Raw genomic sequence first — 25,288 nt, 5'->3', positions numbered from 1 at the left:
CGCCTGCGAGGACGGGGACACACACACACACACACACACACACATACACACACACACACACAAAAGCCACGCCTGCCTCCCTGGGAAAAGGCTGAAAAAACTAAGTTTTTTGGAGGGAAAACGCACGGGAGCCGAAAAGGGGGCCGGCCTGCTTGCCCAGAGAGTCGAGACGCGGGAAAGTGCACAGAGGGAGCACGGGAACGGAGACGGGGAGGGGGAGGGGGAGAGAGAGACACACAGATGGACGAGAGACGAGACCCGAGAAGAAGGAGCTCCAGTCCACCTCGCTTGCTTGCTTGCTTGCTTGCTTGCTAGCTACGTCTGTCTTTTCACCGCTGAGAGAAGGTGGTGCACCGCTCCCGGAGGCGCTGCAATACCGGGCCGATGCGTGGAGAGGACGGAGCAAGCTCCTGATCCAGCTCCCTGTTCCAAAAATCCGTTTAATATGTGGTCCCCCGATGGGGGACGTATCAGATATTAAACTGATAAGAACAGATACTACACTTGATCTTAGCCAAAAGGCCGAGAAGCGATGCCCGACGCCGGCCTTGGGCGGGCGCGCGGGCGTCCGGCTGGCGCGCAGCGGCGCAGGCCGACGCCTCGGGAGCCCGGTCCGCACGCGGCTGCCGGCCGCCCGGACTCCGCTCTCCCCCTCTCTTGCCTGCCTGCTTGCTCGCCTGCCTGCCCGCCAGTCCCGGGCGGGGGCCCTGCTCTTGGATCTCCTGTCAACGGCCCGACAACGACCGCAGCCGCAGGGGGGCGCCAGCCGGCCGGCCTCCTTAGCTTAGGCCCCTCCCACCAGCAGCAGCTGTGCCGAGCGAGCTGCAAGCGAAAGCGGACCGTCGGCACCTGCGGGCAGAGGCAAGGGGCAGCGCTCTCTCGGGAGGGACGGGGACACACACACACACAGACGCGCGCGCCTGCCCGCCTGCCGGAAAAAAAGGAAGAAAAGGTGTATATACTAAGTTTTTTGGAGGGAAACCGCCCGGCTGTCGAAAGGGGCCCGCCTGCGAGGACGGGGACACACACACACACACACACACACACATACACACACACACACACACACACAAAAGCCACGCCTGCCTCCCTGGGAAAAGGCTGAAAAAACTAAGTTTTTTGGAGGGAAAACGCACGGGAGCCGAAAAGGGGGCCGGCCTGCTTGCCCAGAGAGTCGAGACGCGGGAAAGTGCACAGAGGGAGCACGGGAACGGAGACGGGGAGGGGGAGGGGGAGAGAGAGACACACAGATGGACGAGAGACGAGACCCGAGAAGAAGGAGCTCCAGTCCACCTCGCTTGCTTGCTTGCTTGCTTGCTTGCTAGCTACGTCTGTCTTTTCACCGCTGAGAGAAGGTGGTGCACCGCTCCCGGAGGCGCTGCAATACCGGGCCGATGCGTGGAGAGGACGGAGCAAGCTCCTGATCCAGCTCCCTGTTCCAAAAATCCGTTTAATATGTGGTCCCCCGATGGGGGACGTATCAGATATTAAACTGATAAGAACAGATACTACACTTGATCTTAGCCAAAAGGCCGAGAAGCGATGCCCGACGCCGGCCTTGGGCGGGCGCGCGGGCGTCCGGCTGGCGCGCAGCGGCGCAGGCCGACGCCTCGGGAGCCCGGTCCGCACGCGGCTGCCGGCCGCCCGGACTCCGCTCTCCCCCTCTCTTGCCTGCCTGCTTGCTCGCCTGCCTGCCCGCCAGTCCCGGGCGGGGGCCCTGCTCTTGGATCTCCTGTCAACGGCCCGACAACGACCGCAGCCGCAGGGGGGCGCCAGCCGGCCGGCCTCCTTAGCTTAGGCCCCTCCCACCAGCAGCAGCTGTGCCGAGCGAGCTGCAAGCGAAAGCGGACCGTCGGCACCTGCGGGCAGAGGCAAGGGGCAGCGCTCTCTCGGGAGGGACGGGGACACACACACACACAGACGCGCGCGCCTGCCCGCCTGCCGGAAAAAAAGGAAGAAAAGGTGTATATACTAAGTTTTTTGGAGGGAAACCGCCCGGCTGTCGAAAGGGGCCCGCCTGCGAGGACGGGGACACACACACACACACACACACCTACACACACACACACACACACCACAAAAGCCACGCCTGCCTCCCTGGGAAAAGGCTGAAAAAACTAAGTTTTTTGGAGGGAAAACGCACGGGAGCCGAAAAGGGGGCCGGCCTGCTTGCCCAGAGAGTCGAGACGCGGGAAAGTGCACAGAGGGAGCACGGGAACGGAGACGGGGAGGGGGAGGGGGAGAGAGAGACACACAGATGGACGAGAGACGAGACCCGAGAAGAAGGAGCTCCAGTCCACCTCGCTTGCTTGCTTGCTTGCTTGCTTGCTAGCTACGTCTGTCTTTTCACCGCTGAGAGAAGGTGGTGCACCGCTCCCGGAGGCGCTGCAATACCGGGCCGATGCGTGGAGAGGACGGAGCAAGCTCCTGATCCAGCTCCCTGTTCCAAAAATCCGTTTAATATGTGGTCCCCCGATGGGGGACGTATCAGATATTAAACTGATAAGAACAGATACTACACTTGATCTTAGCCAAAAGGCCGAGAAGCGATGCCCGACGCCGGCCTTGGGCGGGCGCGCGGGCGTCCGGCTGGCGCGCAGCGGCGCAGGCCGACGCCTCGGGAGCCCGGTCCGCACGCGGCTGCCGGCCGCCCGGACTCCGCTCTCCCCCTCTCTTGCCTGCCTGCTTGCTCGCCTGCCTGCCCGCCAGTCCCGGGCGGGGGCCCTGCTCTTGGATCTCCTGTCAACGGCCCGACAACGACCGCAGCCGCAGGGGGGCGCCAGCCGGCCGGCCTCCTTAGCTTAGGCCCCTCCCACCAGCAGCAGCTGTGCCGAGCGAGCTGCAAGCGAAAGCGGACCGTCGGCACCTGCGGGCAGAGGCAAGGGGCAGCGCTCTCTCGGGAGGGACGGGGACACACACACACACAGACGCGCGCGCCTGCCCGCCTGCCGGAAAAAAAGGAAGAAAAGGTGTATATACTAAGTTTTTTGGAGGGAAACCGCCCGGCTGTCGAAAGGGGCCCGCCTGCGAGGACGGGGACACACACACACACACACACACATACACACACACACACACACACACACAAAAGCCACGCCTGCCTCCCTGGGAAAAGGCTGAAAAAACTAAGTTTTTTGGAGGGAAAACGCACGGGAGCCGAAAAGGGGGCCGGCCTGCTTGCCCAGAGAGTCGAGACGCGGGAAAGTGCACAGAGGGAGCACGGGAACGGAGACGGGGAGGGGGAGGGGGAGAGAGAGACACACAGATGGACGAGAGACGAGACCCGAGAAGAAGGAGCTCCAGTCCACCTCGCTTGCTTGCTTGCTTGCTTGCTTGCTAGCTACGTCTGTCTTTTCACCGCTGAGAGAAGGTGGTGCACCGCTCCCGGAGGCGCTGCAATACCGGGCCGATGCGTGGAGAGGACGGAGCAAGCTCCTGATCCAGCTCCCTGTTCCAAAAATCCGTTTAATATGTGGTCCCCCGATGGGGGACGTATCAGATATTAAACTGATAAGAACAGATACTACACTTGATCTTAGCCAAAAGGCCGAGAAGCGATGCCCGACGCCGGCCTTGGGCGGGCGCGCGGGCGTCCGGCTGGCGCGCAGCGGCGCAGGCCGACGCCTCGGGAGCCCGCCGCACGCGGCTGCCGGCCGCCCGGACTCCGCTCTCCCCCTCTCTTGCCTGCCTGCTTGCTCGCCTGCCTGCCCGCCAGTCCCGGGCGGGGGCCCTGCTCTTGGATCTCCTGTCAACGGCCCGACAACGACCGCAGCCGCAGGGGGGCGCCAGCCGGCCGGCCTCCTTAGCTTAGGCCCCTCCCACCAGCAGCAGCTGTGCCGAGCGAGCTGCAAGCGAAAGCGGACCGTCGGCACCTGCGGGCAGAGGCAAGGGGCAGCGCTCTCTCGGGAGGGACGGGGACACACACACACACAGACGCGCGCGCCTGCCCGCCTGCCGGAAAAAAAGGAAGAAAAGGTGTATATACTAAGTTTTTTGGAGGGAAACCGCCCGGCTGTCGAAAGGGGCCCGCCTGCGAGGACGGGGACACACACACACACACACACACATACACACACACACACACACACACACAAAAGCCACGCCTGCCTCCCTGGGAAAAGGCTGAAAAAACTAAGTTTTTTGGAGGGAAAACGCACGGGAGCCGAAAAGGGGGCCGGCCTGCTTGCCCAGAGAGTCGAGACGCGGGAAAGTGCACAGAGGGAGCACGGGAACGGAGACGGGGAGGGGGAGGGGGAGAGAGAGACACACAGATGGACGAGAGACGAGACCCGAGAAGAAGGAGCTCCAGTCCACCTCGCTTGCTTGCTTGCTTGCTTGCTTGCTAGCTACGTCTGTCTTTTCACCGCTGAGAGAAGGTGGTGCACCGCTCCCGGAGGCGCTGCAATACCGGGCCGATGCGTGGAGAGGACGGAGCAAGCTCCTGATCCAGCTCCCTGTTCCAAAAATCCGTTTAATATGTGGTCCCCCGATGGGGGACGTATCAGATATTAAACTGATAAGAACAGATACTACACTTGATCTTAGCCAAAAGGCCGAGAAGCGATGCCCGACGCCGGCCTTGGGCGGGCGCGCGGGCGTCCGGCTGGCGCGCAGCGGCGCAGGCCGACGCCTCGGGAGCCCGGTCCGCACGCGGCTGCCGGCCGCCCGGACTCCGCTCTCCCCCTCTCTTGCCTGCCTGCTTGCTCGCCTGCCTGCCCGCCAGTCCCGGGCGGGGGCCCTGCTCTTGGATCTCCTGTCAACGGCCCGACAACGACCGCAGCCGCAGGGGGGCGCCAGCCGGCCGGCCTCCTTAGCTTAGGCCCCTCCCACCAGCAGCAGCTGTGCCGAGCGAGCTGCAAGCGAAAGCGGACCGTCGGCACCTGCGGGCAGAGGCAAGGGGCAGCGCTCTCTCGGGAGGGACGGGGACACACACACACACAGACGCGCGCGCCTGCCCGCCTGCCGGAAAAAAAGGAAGAAAAGGTGTATATACTAAGTTTTTTGGAGGGAAACCGCCCGGCTGTCGAAAGGGGCCCGCCTGCGAGGACGGGGACACACACACACACACACACACACATACACACACACACACACACACACAAAAGCCACGCCTGCCTCCCTGGGAAAAGGCTGAAAAAACTAAGTTTTTTGGAGGGAAAACGCACGGGAGCCGAAAAGGGGGCCGGCCTGCTTGCCCAGAGAGTCGAGACGCGGGAAAGTGCACAGAGGGAGCACGGGAACGGAGACGGGGAGGGGGAGGGGGAGAGAGAGACACACAGATGGACGAGAGACGAGACCCGAGAAGAAGGAGCTCCAGTCCACCTCGCTTGCTTGCTTGCTTGCTTGCTTGCTAGCTACGTCTGTCTTTTCACCGCTGAGAGAAGGTGGTGCACCGCTCCCGGAGGCGCTGCAATACCGGGCCGATGCGTGGAGAGGACGGAGCAAGCTCCTGATCCAGCTCCCTGTTCCAAAAATCCGTTTAATATGTGGTCCCCCGATGGGGGACGTATCAGATATTAAACTGATAAGAACAGATACTACACTTGATCTTAGCCAAAAGGCCGAGAAGCGATGCCCGACGCCGGCCTTGGGCGGGCGCGCGGGCGTCCGGCTGGCGCGCAGCGGCGCAGGCCGACGCCTCGGGAGCCCGGTCCGCACGCGGCTGCCGGCCGCCCGGACTCCGCTCTCCCCCTCTCTTGCCTGCCTGCTTGCTCGCCTGCCTGCCCGCCAGTCCCGGGCGGGGGCCCTGCTCTTGGATCTCCTGTCAACGGCCCGACAACGACCGCAGCCGCAGGGGGGCGCCAGCCGGCCGGCCTCCTTAGCTTAGGCCCCTCCCACCAGCAGCAGCTGTGCCGAGCGAGCTGCAAGCGAAAGCGGACCGTCGGCACCTGCGGGCAGAGGCAAGGGGCAGCGCTCTCTCGGGAGGGACGGGGACACACACACACACAGACGCGCGCGCCTGCCCGCCTGCCGGAAAAAAAGGAAGAAAAGGTGTATATACTAAGTTTTTTGGAGGGAAACCGCCCGGCTGTCGAAAGGGGCCCGCCTGCGAGGACGGGGACACACACACACACACACACACATACACACACACACACACACACACACAAAGCCACGCCTGCCTCCCTGGGAAAAGGCTGAAAAAACTAAGTTTTTTGGAGGGAAAACGCACGGGAGCCGAAAAGGGGGCCGGCCTGCTTGCCCAGAGAGTCGAGACGCGGGAAAGTGCACAGAGGGAGCACGGGAACGGAGACGGGGAGGGGGAGGGGGAGAGAGAGACACACAGATGGACGAGAGACGAGACCCGAGAAGAAGGAGCTCCAGTCCACCTCGCTTGCTTGCTTGCTTGCTTGCTTGCTAGCTACGTCTGTCTTTTCACCGCTGAGAGAAGGTGGTGCACCGCTCCCGGAGGCGCTGCAATACCGGGCCGATGCGTGGAGAGGACGGAGCAAGCTCCTGATCCAGCTCCCTGTTCCAAAAATCCGTTTAATATGTGGTCCCCCGATGGGGGACGTATCAGATATTAAACTGATAAGAACAGATACTACACTTGATCTTAGCCAAAAGGCCGAGAAGCGATGCCCGACGCCGGCCTTGGGCGGGCGCGCGGGCGTCCGGCTGGCGCGCAGCGGCGCAGGCCGACGCCTCGGGAGCCCGGTCCGCACGCGGCTGCCGGCCGCCCGGACTCCGCTCTCCCCCTCTCTTGCCTGCCTGCTTGCTCGCCTGCCTGCCCGCCAGTCCCGGGCGGGGGCCCTGCTCTTGGATCTCCTGTCAACGGCCCGACAACGACCGCAGCCGCAGGGGGGCGCCAGCCGGCCGGCCTCCTTAGCTTAGGCCCCTCCCACCAGCAGCAGCTGTGCCGAGCGAGCTGCAAGCGAAAGCGGACCGTCGGCACCTGCGGGCAGAGGCAAGGGGCAGCGCTCTCTCGGGAGGGACGGGGACACACACACACACAGACGCGCGCGCCTGCCCGCCTGCCGGAAAAAAAGGAAGAAAAGGTGTATATACTAAGTTTTTTGGAGGGAAACCGCCCGGCTGTCGAAAGGGGCCCGCCTGCGAGGACGGGGACACACACACACACACACACACATACACACACACACACACACACACACACAAAGCCACGCCTGCCTCCCTGGGAAAAGGCTGAAAAAACTAAGTTTTTTGGAGGGAAAACGCACGGGAGCCGAAAAGGGGGCCGGCCTGCTTGCCCAGAGAGTCGAGACGCGGGAAAGTGCACAGAGGGAGCACGGGAACGGAGACGGGGAGGGGGAGGGGGAGAGAGAGACACACAGATGGACGAGAGACGAGACCCGAGAAGAAGGAGCTCCAGTCCACCTCGCTTGCTTGCTTGCTTGCTTGCTTGCTAGCTACGTCTGTCTTTTCACCGCTGAGAGAAGGTGGTGCACCGCTCCCGGAGGCGCTGCAATACCGGGCCGATGCGTGGAGAGGACGGAGCAAGCTCCTGATCCAGCTCCCTGTTCCAAAAATCCGTTTAATATGTGGTCCCCCGATGGGGGACGTATCAGATATTAAACTGATAAGAACAGATACTACACTTGATCTTAGCCAAAAGGCCGAGAAGCGATGCCCGACGCCGGCCTTGGGCGGGCGCGCGGGCGTCCGGCTGGCGCGCAGCGGCGCAGGCCGACGCCTCGGGAGCCCGGTCCGCACGCGGCTGCCGGCCGCCCGGACTCCGCTCTCCCCCTCTCTTGCCTGCCTGCTTGCTCGCCTGCCTGCCCGCCAGTCCCGGGCGGGGGCCCTGCTCTTGGATCTCCTGTCAACGGCCCGACAACGACCGCAGCCGCAGGGGGGCGCCAGCCGGCCGGCCTCCTTAGCTTAGGCCCCTCCCACCAGCAGCAGCTGTGCCGAGCGAGCTGCAAGCGAAAGCGGACCGTCGGCACCTGCGGGCAGAGGCAAGGGGCAGCGCTCTCTCGGGAGGGACGGGGACACACACACACACAGACGCGCGCGCCTGCCCGCCTGCCGGAAAAAAAGGAAGAAAAGGTGTATATACTAAGTTTTTTGGAGGGAAACCGCCCGGCTGTCGAAAGGGGCCCGCCTGCGAGGACGGGGACACACACACACACACACACACACATACACACACACACACACACACACAAAAGCCACGCCTGCCTCCCTGGGAAAAGGCTGAAAAAACTAAGTTTTTTGGAGGGAAAACGCACGGGAGCCGAAAAGGGGGCCGGCCTGCTTGCCCAGAGAGTCGAGACGCGGGAAAGTGCACAGAGGGAGCACGGGAACGGAGACGGGGAGGGGGAGGGGGAGAGAGAGACACACAGATGGACGAGAGACGAGACCCGAGAAGAAGGAGCTCCAGTCCACCTCGCTTGCTTGCTTGCTTGCTTGCTTGCTAGCTACGTCTGTCTTTTCACCGCTGAGAGAAGGTGGTGCACCGCTCCCGGAGGCGCTGCAATACCGGGCCGATGCGTGGAGAGGACGGAGCAAGCTCCTGATCCAGCTCCCTGTTCCAAAAATCCGTTTAATATGTGGTCCCCCGATGGGGGACGTATCAGATATTAAACTGATAAGAACAGATACTACACTTGATCTTAGCCAAAAGGCCGAGAAGCGATGCCCGACGCCGGCCTTGGGCGGGCGCGCGGGCGTCCGGCTGGCGCGCAGCGGCGCAGGCCGACGCCTCGGGAGCCCGGTCCGCACGCGGCTGCCGGCCGCCCGGACTCCGCTCTCCCCCTCTCTTGCCTGCCTGCTTGCTCGCCTGCCTGCCCGCCAGTCCCGGGCGGGGGCCCTGCTCTTGGATCTCCTGTCAACGGCCCGACAACGACCGCAGCCGCAGGGGGGCGCCAGCCGGCCGGCCTCCTTAGCTTAGGCCCCTCCCACCAGCAGCAGCTGTGCCGAGCGAGCTGCAAGCGAAAGCGGACCGTCGGCACCTGCGGGCAGAGGCAAGGGGCAGCGCTCTCTCGGGAGGGACGGGGACACACACACACACAGACGCGCGCGCCTGCCCGCCTGCCGGAAAAAAAGGAAGAAAAGGTGTATATACTAAGTTTTTTGGAGGGAAACCGCCCGGCTGTCGAAAGGGGCCCGCCTGCGAGGACGGGGACACACACACACACACACACACATACACACACACACACACACACACACAAAAGCCACGCCTGCCTCCCTGGGAAAAGGCTGAAAAAACTAAGTTTTTTGGAGGGAAAACGCACGGGAGCCGAAAAGGGGGCCGGCCTGCTTGCCCAGAGAGTCGAGACGCGGGAAAGTGCACAGAGGGAGCACGGGAACGGAGACGGGGAGGGGGAGGGGGAGAGAGAGACACACAGATGGACGAGAGACGAGACCCGAGAAGAAGGAGCTCCAGTCCACCTCGCTTGCTTGCTTGCTTGCTTGCTTGCTAGCTACGTCTGTCTTTTCACCGCTGAGAGAAGGTGGTGCACCGCTCCCGGAGGCGCTGCAATACCGGGCCGATGCGTGGAGAGGACGGAGCAAGCTCCTGATCCAGCTCCCTGTTCCAAAAATCCGTTTAATATGTGGTCCCCCGATGGGGGACGTATCAGATATTAAACTGATAAGAACAGATACTACACTTGATCTTAGCCAAAAGGCCGAGAAGCGATGCCCGACGCCGGCCTTGGGCGGGCGCGCGGGCGTCCGGCTGGCGCGCAGCGGCGCAGGCCGACGCCTCGGGAGCCCGGTCCGCACGCGGCTGCCGGCCGCCCGGACTCCGCTCTCCCCCTCTCTTGCCTGCCTGCTTGCTCGCCTGCCTGCCCGCCAGTCCCGGGCGGGGGCCCTGCTCTTGGATCTCCTGTCAACGGCCCGACAACGACCGCAGCCGCAGGGGGGCGCCAGCCGGCCGGCCTCCTTAGCTTAGGCCCCTCCCACCAGCAGCAGCTGTGCCGAGCGAGCTGCAAGCGAAAGCGGACCGTCGGCACCTGCGGGCAGAGGCAAGGGGCAGCGCTCTCTCGGGAGGGACGGGGACACACACACACACAGACGCGCGCGCCTGCCCGCCTGCCGGAAAAAAAGGAAGAAAAGGTGTATATACTAAGTTTTTTGGAGGGAAACCGCCCGGCTGTCGAAAGGGGCCCGCCTGCGAGGACGGGGACACACACACACACACACACACATACACACACACACACACACACACACAAAAGCCACGCCTGCCTCCCTGGGAAAAGGCTGAAAAAACTAAGTTTTTTGGAGGGAAAACGCACGGGAGCCGAAAAGGGGGCCGGCCTGCTTGCCCAGAGAGTCGAGACGCGGGAAAGTGCACAGAGGGAGCACGGGAACGGAGACGGGGAGGGGGAGGGGGAGAGAGAGACACACAGATGGACGAGAGACGAGACCCGAGAAGAAGGAGCTCCAGTCCACCTCGCTTGCTTGCTTGCTTGCTTGCTTGCTAGCTACGTCTGTCTTTTCACCGCTGAGAGAAGGTGGTGCACCGCTCCCGGAGGCGCTGCAATACCGGGCCGATGCGTGGAGAGGACGGAGCAAGCTCCTGATCCAGCTCCCTGTTCCAAAAATCCGTTTAATATGTGGTCCCCCGATGGGGGACGTATCAGATATTAAACTGATAAGAACAGATACTACACTTGATCTTAGCCAAAAGGCCGAGAAGCGATGCCCGACGCCGGCCTTGGGCGGGCGCGCGGGCGTCCGGCTGGCGCGCAGCGGCGCAGGCCGACGCCTCGGGAGCCCGGTCCGCACGCGGCTGCCGGCCGCCCGGACTCCGCTCTCCCCCTCTCTTGCCTGCCTGCTTGCTCGCCTGCCTGCCCGCCAGTCCCGGGCGGGGGCCCTGCTCTTGGATCTCCTGTCAACGGCCCGACAACGACCGCAGCCGCAGGGGGGCGCCAGCCGGCCGGCCTCCTTAGCTTAGGCCCCTCCCACCAGCAGCAGCTGTGCCGAGCGAGCTGCAAGCGAAAGCGGACCGTCGGCACCTGCGGGCAGAGGCAAGGGGCAGCGCTCTCTCGGGAGGGACGGGGACACACACACACACAGACGCGCGCGCCTGCCCGCCTGCCGGAAAAAAAGGAAGAAAAGGTGTATATACTAAGTTTTTTGGAGGGAAACCGCCCGGCTGTCGAAAGGGGCCCGCCTGCGAGGACGGGGACACACACACACACACACACACATACACACACACACACACACAAAAGCCACGCCTGCCTCCCTGGGAAAAGGCTGAAAAAACTAAGTTTTTTGGAGGGAAAACGCACGGGAGCCGAAAAGGGGGCCGGCCTGCTTGCCCAGAGAGTCGAGACGCGGGAAAGTGCACAGAGGGAGCACGGGAACGGAGACGGGGAGGGGGAGGGGGAGAGAGAGACACACAGATGGACGAGAGACGAGACCCGAGAAGAAGGAGCTCCAGTCCACCTCGCTTGCTTGCTTGCTTGCTTGCTTGCTAGCTACGTCTGTCTTTTCACCGCTGAGAGAAGGTGGTGCACCGCTCCCGGAGGCGCTGCAATACCGGGCCGATGCGTGGAGAGGACGGAGCAAGCTCCTGATCCAGCTCCCTGTTCCAAAAATCCGTTTAATATGTGGTCCCCCGATGGGGGACGTATCAGATATTAAACTGATAAGAACAGATACTACACTTGATCTTAGCCAAAAGGCCGAGAAGCGATGCCCGACGCCGGCCTTGGGCGGGCGCGCGGGCGTCCGGCTGGCGCGCAGCGGCGCAGGCCGACGCCTCGGGAGCCCGGTCCGCACGCGGCTGCCGGCCGCCCGGACTCCGCTCTCCCCCTCTCTTGCCTGCCTGCTTGCTCGCCTGCCTGCCCGCCAGTCCCGGGCGGGGGCCCTGCTCTTGGATCTCCTGTCAACGGCCCGACAACGACCGCAGCCGCAGGGGGGCGCCAGCCGGCCGGCCTCCTTAGCTTAGGCCCCTCCCACCAGCAGCAGCTGTGCCGAGCGAGCTGCAAGCGAAAGCGGACCGTCGGCACCTGCGGGCAGAGGCAAGGGGCAGCGCTCTCTCGGGAGGGACGGGGACACACACACACACAGACGCGCGCGCCTGCCCGCCTGCCGGAAAAAAAGGAAGAAAAGGTGTATATACTAAGTTTTTTGGAGGGAAACCGCCCGGCTGTCGAAAGGGGCCCGCCTGCGAGGACGGGGACACACACACACACACACACACATACACACACACACACACACACACACAAAAGCCACGCCTGCCTCCCTGGGAAAAGGCTGAAAAAACTAAGTTTTTTGGAGGGAAAACGCACGGGAGCCGAAAAGGGGGCCGGCCTGCTTGCCCAGAGAGTCGAGACGCGGGAAAGTGCACAGAGGGAGCACGGGAACGGAGACGGGGAGGGGGAGGGGGAGAGAGAGACACACAGATGGACGAGAGACGAGACCCGAGAAGAAGGAGCTCCAGTCCACCTCGCTTGCTTGCTTGCTTGCTTGCTTGCTAGCTACGTCTGTCTTTTCACCGCTGAGAGAAGGTGGTGCACCGCTCCCGGAGGCGCTGCAATACCGGGCCGATGCGTGGAGAGGACGGAGCAAGCTCCTGATCCAGCTCCCTGTTCCAAAAATCCGTTTAATATGTGGTCCCCCGATGGGGGACGTATCAGATATTAAACTGATAAGAACAGATACTACACTTGATCTTAGCCAAAAGGCCGAGAAGCGATGCCCGACGCCGGCCTTGGGCGGGCGCGCGGGCGTCCGGCTGGCGCGCAGCGGCGCAGGCCGACGCCTCGGGAGCCCGGTCCGCACGCGGCTGCCGGCCGCCCGGACTCCGCTCTCCCCCTCTCTTGCCTGCCTGCTTGCTCGCCTGCCTGCCCGCCAGTCCCGGGCGGGGGCCCTGCTCTTGGATCTCCTGTCAACGGCCCGACAACGACCGCAGCCGCAGGGGGGCGCCAGCCGGCCGGCCTCCTTAGCTTAGGCCCCTCCCACCAGCAGCAGCTGTGCCGAGCGAGCTGCAAGCGAAAGCGGACCGTCGGCACCTGCGGGCAGAGGCAAGGGGCAGCGCTCTCTCGGGAGGGACGGGGACACACACACACACAGACGCGCGCGCCTGCCCGCCTGCCGGAAAAAAAGGAAGAAAAGGTGTATATACTAAGTTTTTTGGAGGGAAACCGCCCGGCTGTCGAAAGGGGCCCGCCTGCGAGGACGGGGACACACACACACACACACACACATACACACACACACACACACACACACAAAAGCCACGCCTGCCTCCCTGGGAAAAGGCTGAAAAAACTAAGTTTTTTGGAGGGAAAACGCACGGGAGCCGAAAAGGGGGCCGGCCTGCTTGCCCAGAGAGTCGAGACGCGGGAAAGTGCACAGAGGGAGCACGGGAACGGAGACGGGGAGGGGGAGGGGGAGAGAGAGACACACAGATGGACGAGAGACGAGACCCGAGAAGAAGGAGCTCCAGTCCACCTCGCTTGCTTGCTTGCTTGCTTGCTTGCTAGCTACGTCTGTCTTTTCACCGCTGAGAGAAGGTGGTGCACCGCTCCCGGAGGCGCTGCAATACCGGGCCGATGCGTGGAGAGGACGGAGCAAGCTCCTGATCCAGCTCCCTGTTCCAAAAATCCGTTTAATATGTGGTCCCCCGATGGGGGACGTATCAGATATTAAACTGATAAGAACAGATACTACACTTGATCTTAGCCAAAAGGCCGAGAGAAGCGATGCCCGACGCCGGCCTTGGGCGGGCGCGCGGGCGTCCGGCTGGCGCGCAGCGGCGCAGGCCGACGCCTCGGGAGCCCGGTCCGCACGCGGCTGCCGGCCGCCCGGACTCCGCTCTCCCCCTCTCTTGCCTGCCTGCTTGCTCGCCTGCCTGCCCGCCAGTCCCGGGCGGGGGCCCTGCTCTTGGATCTCCTGTCAACGGCCCGACAACGACCGCAGCCGCAGGGGGGCGCCAGCCGGCCGGCCTCCTTAGCTTAGGCCCCTCCCACCAGCAGCAGCTGTGCCGAGCGAGCTGCAAGCGAAAGCGGACCGTCGGCACCTGCGGGCAGAGGCAAGGGGCAGCGCTCTCTCGGGAGGGACGGGGACACACACACACACAGACGCGCGCGCCTGCCCGCCTGCCGGAAAAAAAGGAAGAAAAGGTGTATATACTAAGTTTTTTGGAGGGAAACCGCCCGGCTGTCGAAAGGGGCCCGCCTGCGAGGACGGGGACACACACACACACACACACACACATACACACACACACACACACACACAAAAGCCACGCCTGCCTCCCTGGGAAAAGGCTGAAAAAACTAAGTTTTTTGGAGGGAAAACGCACGGGAGCCGAAAAGGGGGCCGGCCTGCTTGCCCAGAGAGTCGAGACGCGGGAAAGTGCACAGAGGGAGCACGGGAACGGAGACGGGGAGGGGGAGGGGGAGAGAGAGACACACAGATGGACGAGAGACGAGACCCGAGAAGAAGGAGCTCCAGTCCACCTCGCTTGCTTGCTTGCTTGCTTGCTTGCTAGCTACGTCTGTCTTTTCACCGCTGAGAGAAGGTGGTGCACCGCTCCCGGAGGCGCTGCAATACCGGGCCGATGCGTGGAGAGGACGGAGCAAGCTCCTGATCCAGCTCCCTGTTCCAAAAATCCGTTTAATATGTGGTCCCCCGATGGGGGACGTATCAGATATTAAACTGATAAGAACAGATACTACACTTGATCTTAGCCAAAAGGCCGAGAAGCGATGCCCGACGCCGGCCTTGGGCGGGCGCGCGGGCGTCCGGCTGGCGCGCAGCGGCGCAGGCCGACGCCTCGGGAGCCCGGTCCGCACGCGGCTGCCGGCCGCCCGGACTCCGCTCTCCCCCTCTCTTGCCTGCCTGCTTGCTCGCCTGCCTGCCCGCCAGTCCCGGGCGGGGGCCCTGCTCTTGGATCTCCTGTCAACGGCCCGACAACGACCGCAGCCGCAGGGGGGCGCCAGCCGGCCGGCCTCCTTAGCTTAGGCCCCTCCCACCAGCAGCAGCTGTGCCGAGCGAGCTGCAAGCGAAAGCGGACCGTCGGCACCTGCGGGCAGAGGCAAGGGGCAGCGCTCTCTCGGGAGGGACGGGGACACACACACACACAGACGCGCGCGCCTGCCCGCCTGCCGGAAAAAAAGGAAGAAAAGGTGTATATACTAAGTTTTTTGGAGGGAAACCGCCCGGCTGTCGAAAGGGGCCCGCCTGCGAGGACGGGGACACACACACACACACACACACATACACACACACACACACACACACACACAAAGCCACGCCTGCCTCCCTGGGAAAAGGCTGAAAAAACTAAGTTTTTTGGAGGGAAAACGCACGGGAGCCGAAAAGGGGGCCGGCCTGCTTGCCCAGAGAGTCGAGACGCGGGAAAGTGCACAGAGGGAGCACGGGAACGGAGACGGGGAGGGGGAGGGGGAGAGAGAGACACACAGATGGACGAGAGACGAGACCCGAGAAGAAGGAGCTCCAGTCCACCTCGCTTGCTTGCTTGCTTGCTTGCTTGCTAGCTACGTCTGTCTTTTCACCGCTGAGAGAAGGTGGTGCACCGCTCCCGGAGGCGCTGCAATACCGGGCCGATGCGTGGAGAGGACGGAGCAAGCTCCTGATCCAGCTCCCTGTTCCAAAAATCCGTTTAATATGTGGTCCCCCGATGGGGGACGTATCAGATATTAAACTGATAAGAACAGATACTACACTTGATCTTAGCCAAAAGGCCGAGAAGCGATGCCCGACGCCGGCCTTGGGCGGGCGCGCGGGCGTCCGGCTGGCGCGCAGCGGCGCAGGCCGACGCCTCGGGAGCCCGGTCCGCACGCGGCTGCCGGCCGCCCGGACTCCGCTCTCCCCCTCTCTTGCCTGCCTGCTTGCTCGCCTGCCTGCCCGCCAGTCCCGGGCGGGGGCCCTGCTCTTGGATCTCCTGTCAACGGCCCGACAACGACCGCAGCCGCAGGGGGGCGCCAGCCGGCCGGCCTCCTTAGCTTAGGCCCCTCCCACCAGCAGCAGCTGTGCCGAGCGAGCTGCAAGCGAAAGCGGACCGTCGGCACCTGCGGGCAGAGGCAAGGGGCAGCGCTCTCTCGGGAGGGACGGGGACACACACACACACAGACGCGCGCGCCTGCCCGCCTGCCGGAAAAAAAGGAAGAAAAGGTGTATATACTAAGTTTTTTGGAGGGAAACCGCCCGGCTGTCGAAAGGGGCCCGCCTGCGAGGACGGGGACACACACACACACACACACACACATACACACACACACACACACACACAAAAGCCACGCCTGCCTCCCTGGGAAAAGGCTGAAAAAACTAAGTTTTTTGGAGGGAAAACGCACGGGAGCCGAAAAGGGGGCCGGCCTGCTTGCCCAGAGAGTCGAGACGCGGGAAAGTGCACAGAGGGAGCACGGGAACGGAGACGGGGAGGGGGAGGGGGAGAGAGAGACACACAGATGGACGAGAGACGAGACCCGAGAAGAAGGAGCTCCAGTCCACCTCGCTTGCTTGCTTGCTTGCTTGCTTGCTAGCTACGTCTGTCTTTTCACCGCTGAGAGAAGGTGGTGCACCGCTCCCGGAGGCGCTGCAATACCGGGCCGATGCGTGGAGAGGACGGAGCAAGCTCCTGATCCAGCTCCCTGTTCCAAAAATCCGTTTAATATGTGGTCCCCCGATGGGGGACGTATCAGATATTAAACTGATAAGAACAGATACTACACTTGATCTTAGCCAAAAGGCCGAGAAGCGATGCCCGACGCCGGCCTTGGGCGGGCGCGCGGGCGTCCGGCTGGCGCGCAGCGGCGCAGGCCGACGCCTCGGGAGCCCGGTCCGCACGCGGCTGCCGGCCGCCCGGACTCCGCTCTCCCCCTCTCTTGCCTGCCTGCTTGCTCGCCTGCCTGCCCGCCAGTCCCGGGCGGGGGCCCTGCTCTTGGATCTCCTGTCAACGGCCCGACAACGACCGCAGCCGCAGGGGGGCGCCAGCCGGCCGGCCTCCTTAGCTTAGGCCCCTCCCACCAGCAGCAGCTGTGCCGAGCGAGCTGCAAGCGAAAGCGGACCGTCGGCACCTGCGGGCAGAGGCAAGGGGCAGCGCTCTCTCGGGAGGGACGGGGACACACACACACACAGACGCGCGCGCCTGCCCGCCTGCCGGAAAAAAAGGAAGAAAAGGTGTATATACTAAGTTTTTTGGAGGGAAACCGCCCGGCTGTCGAAAGGGGCCCGCCTGCGAGGACGGGGACACACACACACACACACACACACACATACACACACACACACACACAAAAGCCACGCCTGCCTCCCTGGGAAAAGGCTGAAAAAACTAAGTTTTTTGGAGGGAAAACGCACGGGAGCCGAAAAGGGGGCCGGCCTGCTTGCCCAGAGAGTCGAGACGCGGGAAAGTGCACAGAGGGAGCACGGGAACGGAGACGGGGAGGGGGAGGGGGAGAGAGAGACACACAGATGGACGAGAGACGAGACCCGAGAAGAAGGAGCTCCAGTCCACCTCGCTTGCTTGCTTGCTTGCTTGCTTGCTAGCTACGTCTGTCTTTTCACCGCTGAGAGAAGGTGGTGCACCGCTCCCGGAGGCGCTGCAATACCGGGCCGATGCGTGGAGAGGACGGAGCAAGCTCCTGATCCAGCTCCCTGTTCCAAAAATCCGTTTAATATGTGGTCCCCCGATGGGGGACGTATCAGATATTAAACTGATAAGAACAGATACTACACTTGATCTTAGCCAAAAGGCCGAGAAGCGATGCCCGACGCCGGCCTTGGGCGGGCGCGCGGGCGTCCGGCTGGCGCGCAGCGGCGCAGGCCGACGCCTCGGGAGCCCGGTCCGCACGCGGCTGCCGGCCGCCCGGACTCCGCTCTCCCCCTCTCTTGCCTGCCTGCTTGCTCGCCTGCCTGCCCGCCAGTCCCGGGCGGGGGCCCTGCTCTTGGATCTCCTGTCAACGGCCCGACAACGACCGCAGCCGCAGGGGGGCGCCAGCCGGCCGGCCTCCTTAGCTTAGGCCCCTCCCACCAGCAGCAGCTGTGCCGAGCGAGCTGCAAGCGAAAGCGGACCGTCGGCACCTGCGGGCAGAGGCAAGGGGCAGCGCTCTCTCGGGAGGGACGGGGACACACACACACACAGACGCGCGCGCCTGCCCGCCTGCCGGAAAAAAAGGAAGAAAAGGTGTATATACTAAGTTTTTTGGAGGGAAACCGCCCGGCTGTCGAAAGGGGCCCGCCTGCGAGGACGGGGACACACACACACACACACACACACACATACACACACACACACACACACACAAAAGCCACGCCTGCCTCCCTGGGAAAAGGCTGAAAAAACTAAGTTTTTTGGAGGGAAAACGCACGGGAGCCGAAAAGGGGGCCGGCCTGCTTGCCCAGAGAGTCGAGACGCGGGAAAGTGCACAGAGGGAGCACGGGAACGGAGACGGGGAGGGGGAGGGGGAGAGAGAGACACACAGATGGACGAGAGACGAGACCCGAGAAGAAGGAGCTCCAGTCCACCTCGCTTGCTTGCTTGCTTGCTTGCTTGCTAGCTACGTCTGTCTTTTCACCGCTGAGAGAAGGTGGTGCACCGCTCCCGGAGGCGCTGCAATACCGGGCCGATGCGTGGAGAGGACGGAGCAAGCTCCTGATCCAGCTCCCTGTTCCAAAAATCCGTTTAATATGTGGTCCCCCGATGGGGGACGTATCAGATATTAAACTGATAAGAACAGATACTACACTTGATCTTAGCCAAAAGGCCGAGAAGCGATGCCCGACGCCGGCCTTGGGCGGGCGCGCGGGCGTCCGGCTGGCGCGCAGCGGCGCAGGCCGACGCCTCGGGAGCCCGGTCCGCACGCGGCTGCCGGCCGCCCGGACTCCGCTCTCCCCCTCTCTTGCCTGCCTGCTTGCTCGCCTGCCTGCCCGCCAGTCCCGGGCGGGGGCCCTGCTCTTGGATCTCCTGTCAACGGCCCGACAACGACCGCAGCCGCAGGGGGGCGCCAGCCGGCCGGCCTCCTTAGCTTAGGCCCCTCCCACCAGCAGCAGCTGTGCCGAGCGAGCTGCAAGCGAAAGCGGACCGTCGGCACCTGCGGGCAGAGGCAAGGGGCAGCGCTCTCTCGGGAGGGACGGGGACACACACACACACAGACGCGCGCGCCTGCCCGCCTGCCGGAAAAAAAGGAAGAAAAGGTGTATATACTAAGTTTTTTGGAGGGAAACCGCCCGGCTGTCGAAAGGGGCCCGCCTGCGAGGACGGGGACACACACACACACACACACACATACACACACACACACACACACACACAAAAGCCACGCCTGCCTCCCTGGGAAAAGGCTGAAAAAACTAAGTTTTTTGGAGGGAAAACGCACGGGAGCCGAAAAGGGGGCCGGCCTGCTTGCCCAGAGAGTCGAGACGCGGGAAAGTGCACAGAGGGAGCACGGGAACGGAGACGGGGAGGGGGAGGGGGAGAGAGAGACACACAGATGGACGAGAGACGAGACCCGAGAAGAAGGAGCTCCAGTCCACCTCGCTTGCTTGCTTGCTTGCTTGCTTGCTAGCTACGTCTGTCTTTTCACCGCTGAGAGAAGGTGGTGCACCGCTCCCGGAGGCGCTGCAATACCGGGCCGATGCGTGGAGAGGACGGAGCAAGCTCCTGATCCAGCTCCCTGTTCCAAAAATCCGTTTAATATGTGGTCCCCCGATGGGGGACGTATCAGATATTAAACTGATAAGAACAGATACTACACTTGATCTTAGCCAAAAGGCCGAGAAGCGATGCCCGACGCCGGCCTTGGGCGGGCGCGCGGGCGTCCGGCTGGCGCGCAGCGGCGCAGGCCGACGCCTCGGGAGCCCGGTCCGCACGCGGCTGCCGGCCGCCCGGACTCCGCTCTCCCCCTCTCTTGCCTGCCTGCTTGCTCGCCTGCCTGCCCGCCAGTCCCGGGCGGGGGCCCTGCTCTTGGATCTCCTGTCAACGGCCCGACAACGACCGCAGCCGCAGGGGGGCGCCAGCCGGCCGGCCTCCTTAGCTTAGGCCCCTCCCACCAGCAGCAGCTGTGCCGAGCGAGCTGCAAGCGAAAGCGGACCGTCGGCACCTGCGGGCAGAGGCAAGGGGCAGCGCTCTCTCGGGAGGGACGGGGACACACACACACACAGACGCGCGCGCCTGCCCGCCTGCCGGAAAAAAAGGAAGAAAAGGTGTATATACTAAGTTTTTTGGAGGGAAACCGCCCGGCTGTCGAAAGGGGCCCGCCTGCGAGGACGGGGACACACACACACACACACACACATACACACACACACACACACACACACACAAAAGCCACGCCTGCCTCCCTGGGAAAAGGCTGAAAAAACTAAGTTTTTTGGAGGGAAAACGCACGGGAGCCGAAAAGGGGGCCGGCCTGCTTGCCCAGAGAGTCGAGACGCGGGAAAGTGCACAGAGGGAGCACGGGAACGGAGACGGGGAGGGGGAGGGGGAGAGAGAGACACACAGATGGACGAGAGACGAGACCCGAGAAGAAGGAGCTCCAGTCCACCTCGCTTGCTTGCTTGCTTGCTTGCTTGCTAGCTACGTCTGTCTTTTCACCGCTGAGAGAAGGTGGTGCACCGCTCCCGGAGGCGCTGCAATACCGGGCCGATGCGTGGAGAGGACGGAGCAAGCTCCTGATCCAGCTCCCTGTTCCAAAAATCCGTTTAATATGTGGTCCCCCGATGGGGGACGTATCAGATATTAAACTGATAAGAACAGATACTACACTTGATCTTAGCCAAAAGGCCGAGAAGCGATGCCCGACGCCGGCCTTGGGCGGGCGCGCGGGCGTCCGGCTGGCGCGCAGCGGCGCAGGCCGACGCCTCGGGAGCCCGGTCCGCACGCGGCTGCCGGCCGCCCGGACTCCGCTCTCCCCCTCTCTTGCCTGCCTGCTTGCTCGCCTGCCTGCCCGCCAGTCCCGGGCGGGGGCCCTGCTCTTGGATCTCCTGTCAACGGCCCGACAACGACCGCAGCCGCAGGGGGGCGCCAGCCGGCCGGCCTCCTTAGCTTAGGCCCCTCCCACCAGCAGCAGCTGTGCCGAGCGAGCTGCAAGCGAAAGCGGACCGTCGGCACCTGCGGGCAGAGGCAAGGGGCAGCGCTCTCTCGGGAGGGACGGGGACACACACACACACAGACGCGCGCGCCTGCCCGCCTGCCGGAAAAAAAGGAAGAAAAGGTGTATATACTAAGTTTTTTGGAGGGAAACCGCCCGGCTGTCGAAAGGGGCCCGCCTGCGAGGACGGGGACACACACACACACACACACACATACACACACACACACACACACACACAAAAGCCACGCCTGCCTCCCTGGGAAAAGGCTGAAAAAACTAAGTTTTTTGGAGGGAAAACGCACGGGAGCCGAAAAGGGGGCCGGCCTGCTTGCCCAGAGAGTCGAGACGCGGGAAAGTGCACAGAGGGAGCACGGGAACGGAGACGGGGAGGGGGAGGGGGAGAGAGAGACACACAGATGGACGAGAGACGAGACCCGAGAAGAAGGAGCTCCAGTCCACCTCGCTTGCTTGCTTGCTTGCTTGCTTGCTAGCTACGTCTGTCTTTTCACCGCTGAGAGAAGGTGGTGCACCGCTCCCGGAGGCGCTGCAATACCGGGCCGATGCGTGGAGAGGACGGAGCAAGCTCCTGATCCAGCTCCCTGTTCCAAAAATCCGTTTAATATGTGGTCCCCCGATGGGGGACGTATCAGATATTAAACTGATAAGAACAGATACTACACTTGATCTTAGCCAAAAGGCCGAGAAGCGATGCCCGACGCCGGCCTTGGGCGGGCGCGCGGGCGTCCGGCTGGCGCGCAGCGGCGCAGGCCGACGCCTCGGGAGCCCGGTCCGCACGCGGCTGCCGGCCGCCCGGACTCCGCTCTCCCCCTCTCTTGCCTGCCTGCTTGCTCGCCTGCCTGCCCGCCAGTCCCGGGCGGGGGCCCTGCTCTTGGATCTCCTGTCAACGGCCCGACAACGACCGCAGCCGCAGGGGGGCGCCAGCCGGCCGGCCTCCTTAGCTTAGGCCCCTCCCACCAGCAGCAGCTGTGCCGAGCGAGCTGCAAGCGAAAGCGGACCGTCGGCACCTGCGGGCAGAGGCAAGGGGCAGCGCTCTCTCGGGAGGGACGGGGACACACACACACACAGACGCGCGCGCCTGCCCGCCTGCCGGAAAAAAAGGAAGAAAAGGTGTATATACTAAGTTTTTTGGAGGGAAACCGCCCGGCTGTCGAAAGGGGCCCGCCTGCGAGGACGGGGACACACACACACACACACACACATACACACACACACACACACACACACAAAAGCCACGCCTGCCTCCCTGGGAAAAGGCTGAAAAAACTAAGTTTTTTGGAGGGAAAACGCACGGGAGCCGAAAAGGGGGCCGGCCTGCTTGCCCAGAGAGTCGAGACGCGGGAAAGTGCACAGAGGGAGCACGGGAACGGAGACGGGGAGGGGGAGGGGGAGAGAGAGACACACAGATGGACGAGAGACGAGACCCGAGAAGAAGGAGCTCCAGTCCACCTCGCTTGCTTGCTTGCTTGCTTGCTTGCTAGCTACGTCTGTCTTTTCACCGCTGAGAGAAGGTGGTGCACCGCTCCCGGAGGCGCTGCAATACCGGGCCGATGCGTGGAGAGGACGGAGCAAGCTCCTGATCCAGCTCCCTGTTCCAAAAATCCGTTTAATATGTGGTCCCCCGATGGGGGACGTATCAGATATTAAACTGATAAGAACAGATACTACACTTGATCTTAGCCAAAAGGCCGAGAAGCGATGCCCGACGCCGGCCTTGGGCGGGCGCGCGGGCGTCCGGCTGGCGCGCAGCGGCGCAGGCCGACGCCTCGGGAGCCCGGTCCGCACGCGGCTGCCGGCCGCCCGGACTCCGCTCTCCCCCTCTCTTGCCTGCCTGCTTGCTCGCCTGCCTGCCCGCCAGTCCCGGGCGGGGGCCCTGCTCTTGGATCTCCTGTCAACGGCCCGACAACGACCGCAGCCGCAGGGGGGCGCCAGCCGGCCGGCCTCCTTAGCTTAGGCCCCTCCCACCAGCAGCAGCTGTGCCGAGCGAGCTGCAAGCGAAAGCGGACCGTCGGCACCTGCGGGCAGAGGCAAGGGGCAGCGCTCTCTCGGGAGGGACGGGGACACACACACACACAGACGCGCGCGCCTGCCCGCCTGCCGGAAAAAAAGGAAGAAAAGGTGTATATACTAAGTTTTTTGGAGGGAAACCGCCCGGCTGTCGAAAGGGGCCCGCCTGCGAGGACGGGGACACACACACACACACACACACACATACACACACACACACACACACACAAAAGCCACGCCTGCCTCCCTGGGAAAAGGCTGAAAAAACTAAGTTTTTTGGAGGGAAAACGCACGGGAGCCGAAAAGGGGGCCGGCCTGCTTGCCCAGAGAGTCGAGACGCGGGAAAGTGCACAGAGGGAGCACGGGAACGGAGACGGGGAGGGGGAGGGGGAGAGAGAGACACACAGATGGACGAGAGACGAGACCCGAGAAGAAGGAGCTCCAGTCCACCTCGCTTGCTTGCTTGCTTGCTTGCTTGCTAGCTACGTCTGTCTTTTCACCGCTGAGAGAAGGTGGTGCACCGCTCCCGGAGGCGCTGCAATACCGGGCCGATGCGTGGAGAGGACGGAGCAAGCTCCTGATCCAGCTCCCTGTTCCAAAAATCCGTTTAATATGTGGTCCCCCGATGGGGGACGTATCAGATATTAAACTGATAAGAACAGATACTACACTTGATCTTAGCCAAAAGGCCGAGAAGCGATGCCCGACGCCGGCCTTGGGCGGGCGCGCGGGCGTCCGGCTGGCGCGCAGCGGCGCAGGCCGACGCCTGGAGCCCGGTCCGCACGCGGCTGCCGGCCGCCCGGACTCCGCTCTCCCCCTCTCTTGCCTGCCTGCTTGCTCGCCTGCCTGCCCGCCAGTCCCGGGCGGGGGCCCTGCTCTTGGATCTCCTGTCAACGGCCCGACAACGACCGCAGCCGCAGGGGGGCGCCAGCCGGCCGGCCTCCTTAGCTTAGGCCCCTCCCACCAGCAGCAGCTGTGCCGAGCGAGCTGCAAGCGAAAGCGGACCGTCGGCACCTGCGGGCAGAGGCAAGGGGCAGCGCTCTCTCGGGAGGGACGGGGACACACACACACACAGACGCGCGCGCCTGCCCGCCTGCCGGAAAAAAAGGAAGAAAAGGTGTATATACTAAGTTTTTTGGAGGGAAACCGCCCGGCTGTCGAAAGGGGCCCGCCTGCGAGGACGGGGACACACACACACACACACACACACACATACACACACACACACACACACACAAAAGCCACGCCTGCCTCCCTGGGAAAAGGCTGAAAAAACTAAGTTTTTTGGAGGGAAAACGCACGGGAGCCGAAAAGGGGGCCGGCCTGCTTGCCCAGAGAGTCGAGACGCGGGAAAGTGCACAGAGGGAGCACGGGAACGGAGACGGGGAGGGGGAGGGGGAGAGAGAGACACACAGATGGACGAGAGACGAGACCCGAGAAGAAGGAGCTCCAGTCCACCTCGCTTGCTTGCTTGCTTGCTTGCTTGCTAGCTACGTCTGTCTTTTCACCGCTGAGAGAAGGTGGTGCACCGCTCCCGGAGGCGCTGCAATACCGGGCCGATGCGTGGAGAGGACGGAGCAAGCTCCTGATCCAGCTCCCTGTTCCAAAAATCCGTTTAATATGTGGTCCCCCGATGGGGGACGTATCAGATATTAAACTGATAAGAACAGATACTACACTTGATCTTAGCCAAAAGGCCGAGAAGCGATGCCCGACGCCGGCCTTGGGCGGGCGCGCGGGCGTCCGGCTGGCGCGCAGCGGCGCAGGCCGACGCCTCGGGAGCCCGGTCCGCACGCGGCTGCCGGCCGCCCGGACTCCGCTCTCCCCCTCTCTTGCCTGCCTGCTTGCTCGCCTGCCTGCCCGCCAGTCCCGGGCGGGGGCCCTGCTCTTGGATCTCCTGTCAACGGCCCGACAACGACCGCAGCCGCAGGGGGGCGCCAGCCGGCCGGCCTCCTTAGCTTAGGCCCCTCCCACCAGCAGCAGCTGTGCCGAGCGAGCTGCAAGCGAAAGCGGACCGTCGGCACCTGCGGGCAGAGGCAAGGGGCAGCGCTCTCTCGGGAGGGACGGGGACACACACACACACAGACGCGCGCGCCTGCCCGCCTGCCGGAAAAAAAGGAAGAAAAGGTGTATATACTAAGTTTTTTGGAGGGAAACCGCCCGGCTGTCGAAAGGGGCCCGCCTGCGAGGACGGGGACACACACACACACACACACACATACACACACACACACACACACACACAAAGCCACGCCTGCCTCCCTGGGAAAAGG

At 63.4% G+C, this 25,288-nt stretch overlaps 25 non-coding genes across 25 annotated transcripts; all 25 read right to left on the bottom strand.

The window, feature by feature from the left end:
- Positions 1 to 343: 343 nt before the first annotated feature.
- LOC138223654 (U2 spliceosomal RNA) lies at positions 344 to 534 on the bottom strand. The gene has a single exon (XR_011182046.1). It is a non-coding gene; the product is annotated as a U2 spliceosomal RNA (small nuclear RNA).
- An 819-nt stretch (positions 535 to 1,353) lies between these two features.
- LOC138223653 (U2 spliceosomal RNA) lies at positions 1,354 to 1,544 on the bottom strand. The gene has a single exon (XR_011182045.1). It is a non-coding gene; the product is annotated as a U2 spliceosomal RNA (small nuclear RNA).
- An 816-nt stretch (positions 1,545 to 2,360) lies between these two features.
- LOC138223652 (U2 spliceosomal RNA) lies at positions 2,361 to 2,551 on the bottom strand. Its single transcript, XR_011182044.1, has one exon. It is a non-coding gene; the product is annotated as a U2 spliceosomal RNA (small nuclear RNA).
- Positions 2,552 to 3,368: 817 nt separating this feature from the next.
- On the bottom strand, positions 3,369 to 3,559 carry LOC138223651 (U2 spliceosomal RNA). The gene has a single exon (XR_011182043.1). It is a non-coding gene; the product is annotated as a U2 spliceosomal RNA (small nuclear RNA).
- An 815-nt stretch (positions 3,560 to 4,374) lies between these two features.
- On the bottom strand, positions 4,375 to 4,565 carry LOC138223650 (U2 spliceosomal RNA). The gene has a single exon (XR_011182042.1). It is a non-coding gene; the product is annotated as a U2 spliceosomal RNA (small nuclear RNA).
- An 817-nt stretch (positions 4,566 to 5,382) lies between these two features.
- LOC138223649 (U2 spliceosomal RNA) lies at positions 5,383 to 5,573 on the bottom strand. The gene has a single exon (XR_011182041.1). It is a non-coding gene; the product is annotated as a U2 spliceosomal RNA (small nuclear RNA).
- Positions 5,574 to 6,389: 816 nt separating this feature from the next.
- On the bottom strand, positions 6,390 to 6,580 carry LOC138223648 (U2 spliceosomal RNA). The gene has a single exon (XR_011182040.1). It is a non-coding gene; the product is annotated as a U2 spliceosomal RNA (small nuclear RNA).
- Positions 6,581 to 7,398: 818 nt separating this feature from the next.
- LOC138223647 (U2 spliceosomal RNA) lies at positions 7,399 to 7,589 on the bottom strand. Its single transcript, XR_011182039.1, has one exon. It is a non-coding gene; the product is annotated as a U2 spliceosomal RNA (small nuclear RNA).
- An 817-nt stretch (positions 7,590 to 8,406) lies between these two features.
- On the bottom strand, positions 8,407 to 8,597 carry LOC138223646 (U2 spliceosomal RNA). The gene has a single exon (XR_011182038.1). It is a non-coding gene; the product is annotated as a U2 spliceosomal RNA (small nuclear RNA).
- An 817-nt stretch (positions 8,598 to 9,414) lies between these two features.
- LOC138223645 (U2 spliceosomal RNA) lies at positions 9,415 to 9,605 on the bottom strand. Its single transcript, XR_011182037.1, has one exon. It is a non-coding gene; the product is annotated as a U2 spliceosomal RNA (small nuclear RNA).
- An 817-nt stretch (positions 9,606 to 10,422) lies between these two features.
- On the bottom strand, positions 10,423 to 10,613 carry LOC138223644 (U2 spliceosomal RNA). The gene has a single exon (XR_011182036.1). It is a non-coding gene; the product is annotated as a U2 spliceosomal RNA (small nuclear RNA).
- An 811-nt stretch (positions 10,614 to 11,424) lies between these two features.
- LOC138223643 (U2 spliceosomal RNA) lies at positions 11,425 to 11,615 on the bottom strand. Its single transcript, XR_011182035.1, has one exon. It is a non-coding gene; the product is annotated as a U2 spliceosomal RNA (small nuclear RNA).
- An 817-nt stretch (positions 11,616 to 12,432) lies between these two features.
- On the bottom strand, positions 12,433 to 12,623 carry LOC138223642 (U2 spliceosomal RNA). Its single transcript, XR_011182034.1, has one exon. It is a non-coding gene; the product is annotated as a U2 spliceosomal RNA (small nuclear RNA).
- An 817-nt stretch (positions 12,624 to 13,440) lies between these two features.
- LOC138223359 (U2 spliceosomal RNA) lies at positions 13,441 to 13,633 on the bottom strand. Its single transcript, XR_011181807.1, has one exon. It is a non-coding gene; the product is annotated as a U2 spliceosomal RNA (small nuclear RNA).
- An 817-nt stretch (positions 13,634 to 14,450) lies between these two features.
- Positions 14,451 to 14,641, bottom strand: LOC138223641 (U2 spliceosomal RNA). Its single transcript, XR_011182033.1, has one exon. It is a non-coding gene; the product is annotated as a U2 spliceosomal RNA (small nuclear RNA).
- An 818-nt stretch (positions 14,642 to 15,459) lies between these two features.
- On the bottom strand, positions 15,460 to 15,650 carry LOC138223640 (U2 spliceosomal RNA). Its single transcript, XR_011182032.1, has one exon. It is a non-coding gene; the product is annotated as a U2 spliceosomal RNA (small nuclear RNA).
- An 817-nt stretch (positions 15,651 to 16,467) lies between these two features.
- LOC138223639 (U2 spliceosomal RNA) lies at positions 16,468 to 16,658 on the bottom strand. Its single transcript, XR_011182031.1, has one exon. It is a non-coding gene; the product is annotated as a U2 spliceosomal RNA (small nuclear RNA).
- Positions 16,659 to 17,473: 815 nt separating this feature from the next.
- On the bottom strand, positions 17,474 to 17,664 carry LOC138223638 (U2 spliceosomal RNA). Its single transcript, XR_011182030.1, has one exon. It is a non-coding gene; the product is annotated as a U2 spliceosomal RNA (small nuclear RNA).
- Positions 17,665 to 18,483: 819 nt separating this feature from the next.
- Positions 18,484 to 18,674, bottom strand: LOC138223637 (U2 spliceosomal RNA). Its single transcript, XR_011182029.1, has one exon. It is a non-coding gene; the product is annotated as a U2 spliceosomal RNA (small nuclear RNA).
- An 817-nt stretch (positions 18,675 to 19,491) lies between these two features.
- LOC138223636 (U2 spliceosomal RNA) lies at positions 19,492 to 19,682 on the bottom strand. Its single transcript, XR_011182028.1, has one exon. It is a non-coding gene; the product is annotated as a U2 spliceosomal RNA (small nuclear RNA).
- Positions 19,683 to 20,501: 819 nt separating this feature from the next.
- On the bottom strand, positions 20,502 to 20,692 carry LOC138223635 (U2 spliceosomal RNA). The gene has a single exon (XR_011182027.1). It is a non-coding gene; the product is annotated as a U2 spliceosomal RNA (small nuclear RNA).
- An 817-nt stretch (positions 20,693 to 21,509) lies between these two features.
- Positions 21,510 to 21,700, bottom strand: LOC138223634 (U2 spliceosomal RNA). The gene has a single exon (XR_011182026.1). It is a non-coding gene; the product is annotated as a U2 spliceosomal RNA (small nuclear RNA).
- Positions 21,701 to 22,517: 817 nt separating this feature from the next.
- Positions 22,518 to 22,708, bottom strand: LOC138223633 (U2 spliceosomal RNA). Its single transcript, XR_011182025.1, has one exon. It is a non-coding gene; the product is annotated as a U2 spliceosomal RNA (small nuclear RNA).
- Positions 22,709 to 23,525: 817 nt separating this feature from the next.
- LOC138223632 (U2 spliceosomal RNA) lies at positions 23,526 to 23,716 on the bottom strand. Its single transcript, XR_011182024.1, has one exon. It is a non-coding gene; the product is annotated as a U2 spliceosomal RNA (small nuclear RNA).
- An 817-nt stretch (positions 23,717 to 24,533) lies between these two features.
- LOC138223631 (U2 spliceosomal RNA) lies at positions 24,534 to 24,724 on the bottom strand. Its single transcript, XR_011182023.1, has one exon. It is a non-coding gene; the product is annotated as a U2 spliceosomal RNA (small nuclear RNA).
- Positions 24,725 to 25,288: the final 564 nt, after the last annotated feature.

Source organism: Lepisosteus oculatus, chromosome 16 (genome assembly GCF_040954835.1).
Source record: "Lepisosteus oculatus isolate fLepOcu1 chromosome 16, fLepOcu1.hap2, whole genome shotgun sequence".
In the NCBI taxonomy this organism is placed as follows: domain Eukaryota; kingdom Metazoa; phylum Chordata; class Actinopteri; order Semionotiformes; family Lepisosteidae; genus Lepisosteus; species Lepisosteus oculatus.
The sequence above is the reverse complement of the archived record's forward strand: the minus strand, read 5'-3'. Positions and strand labels throughout refer to the sequence as shown.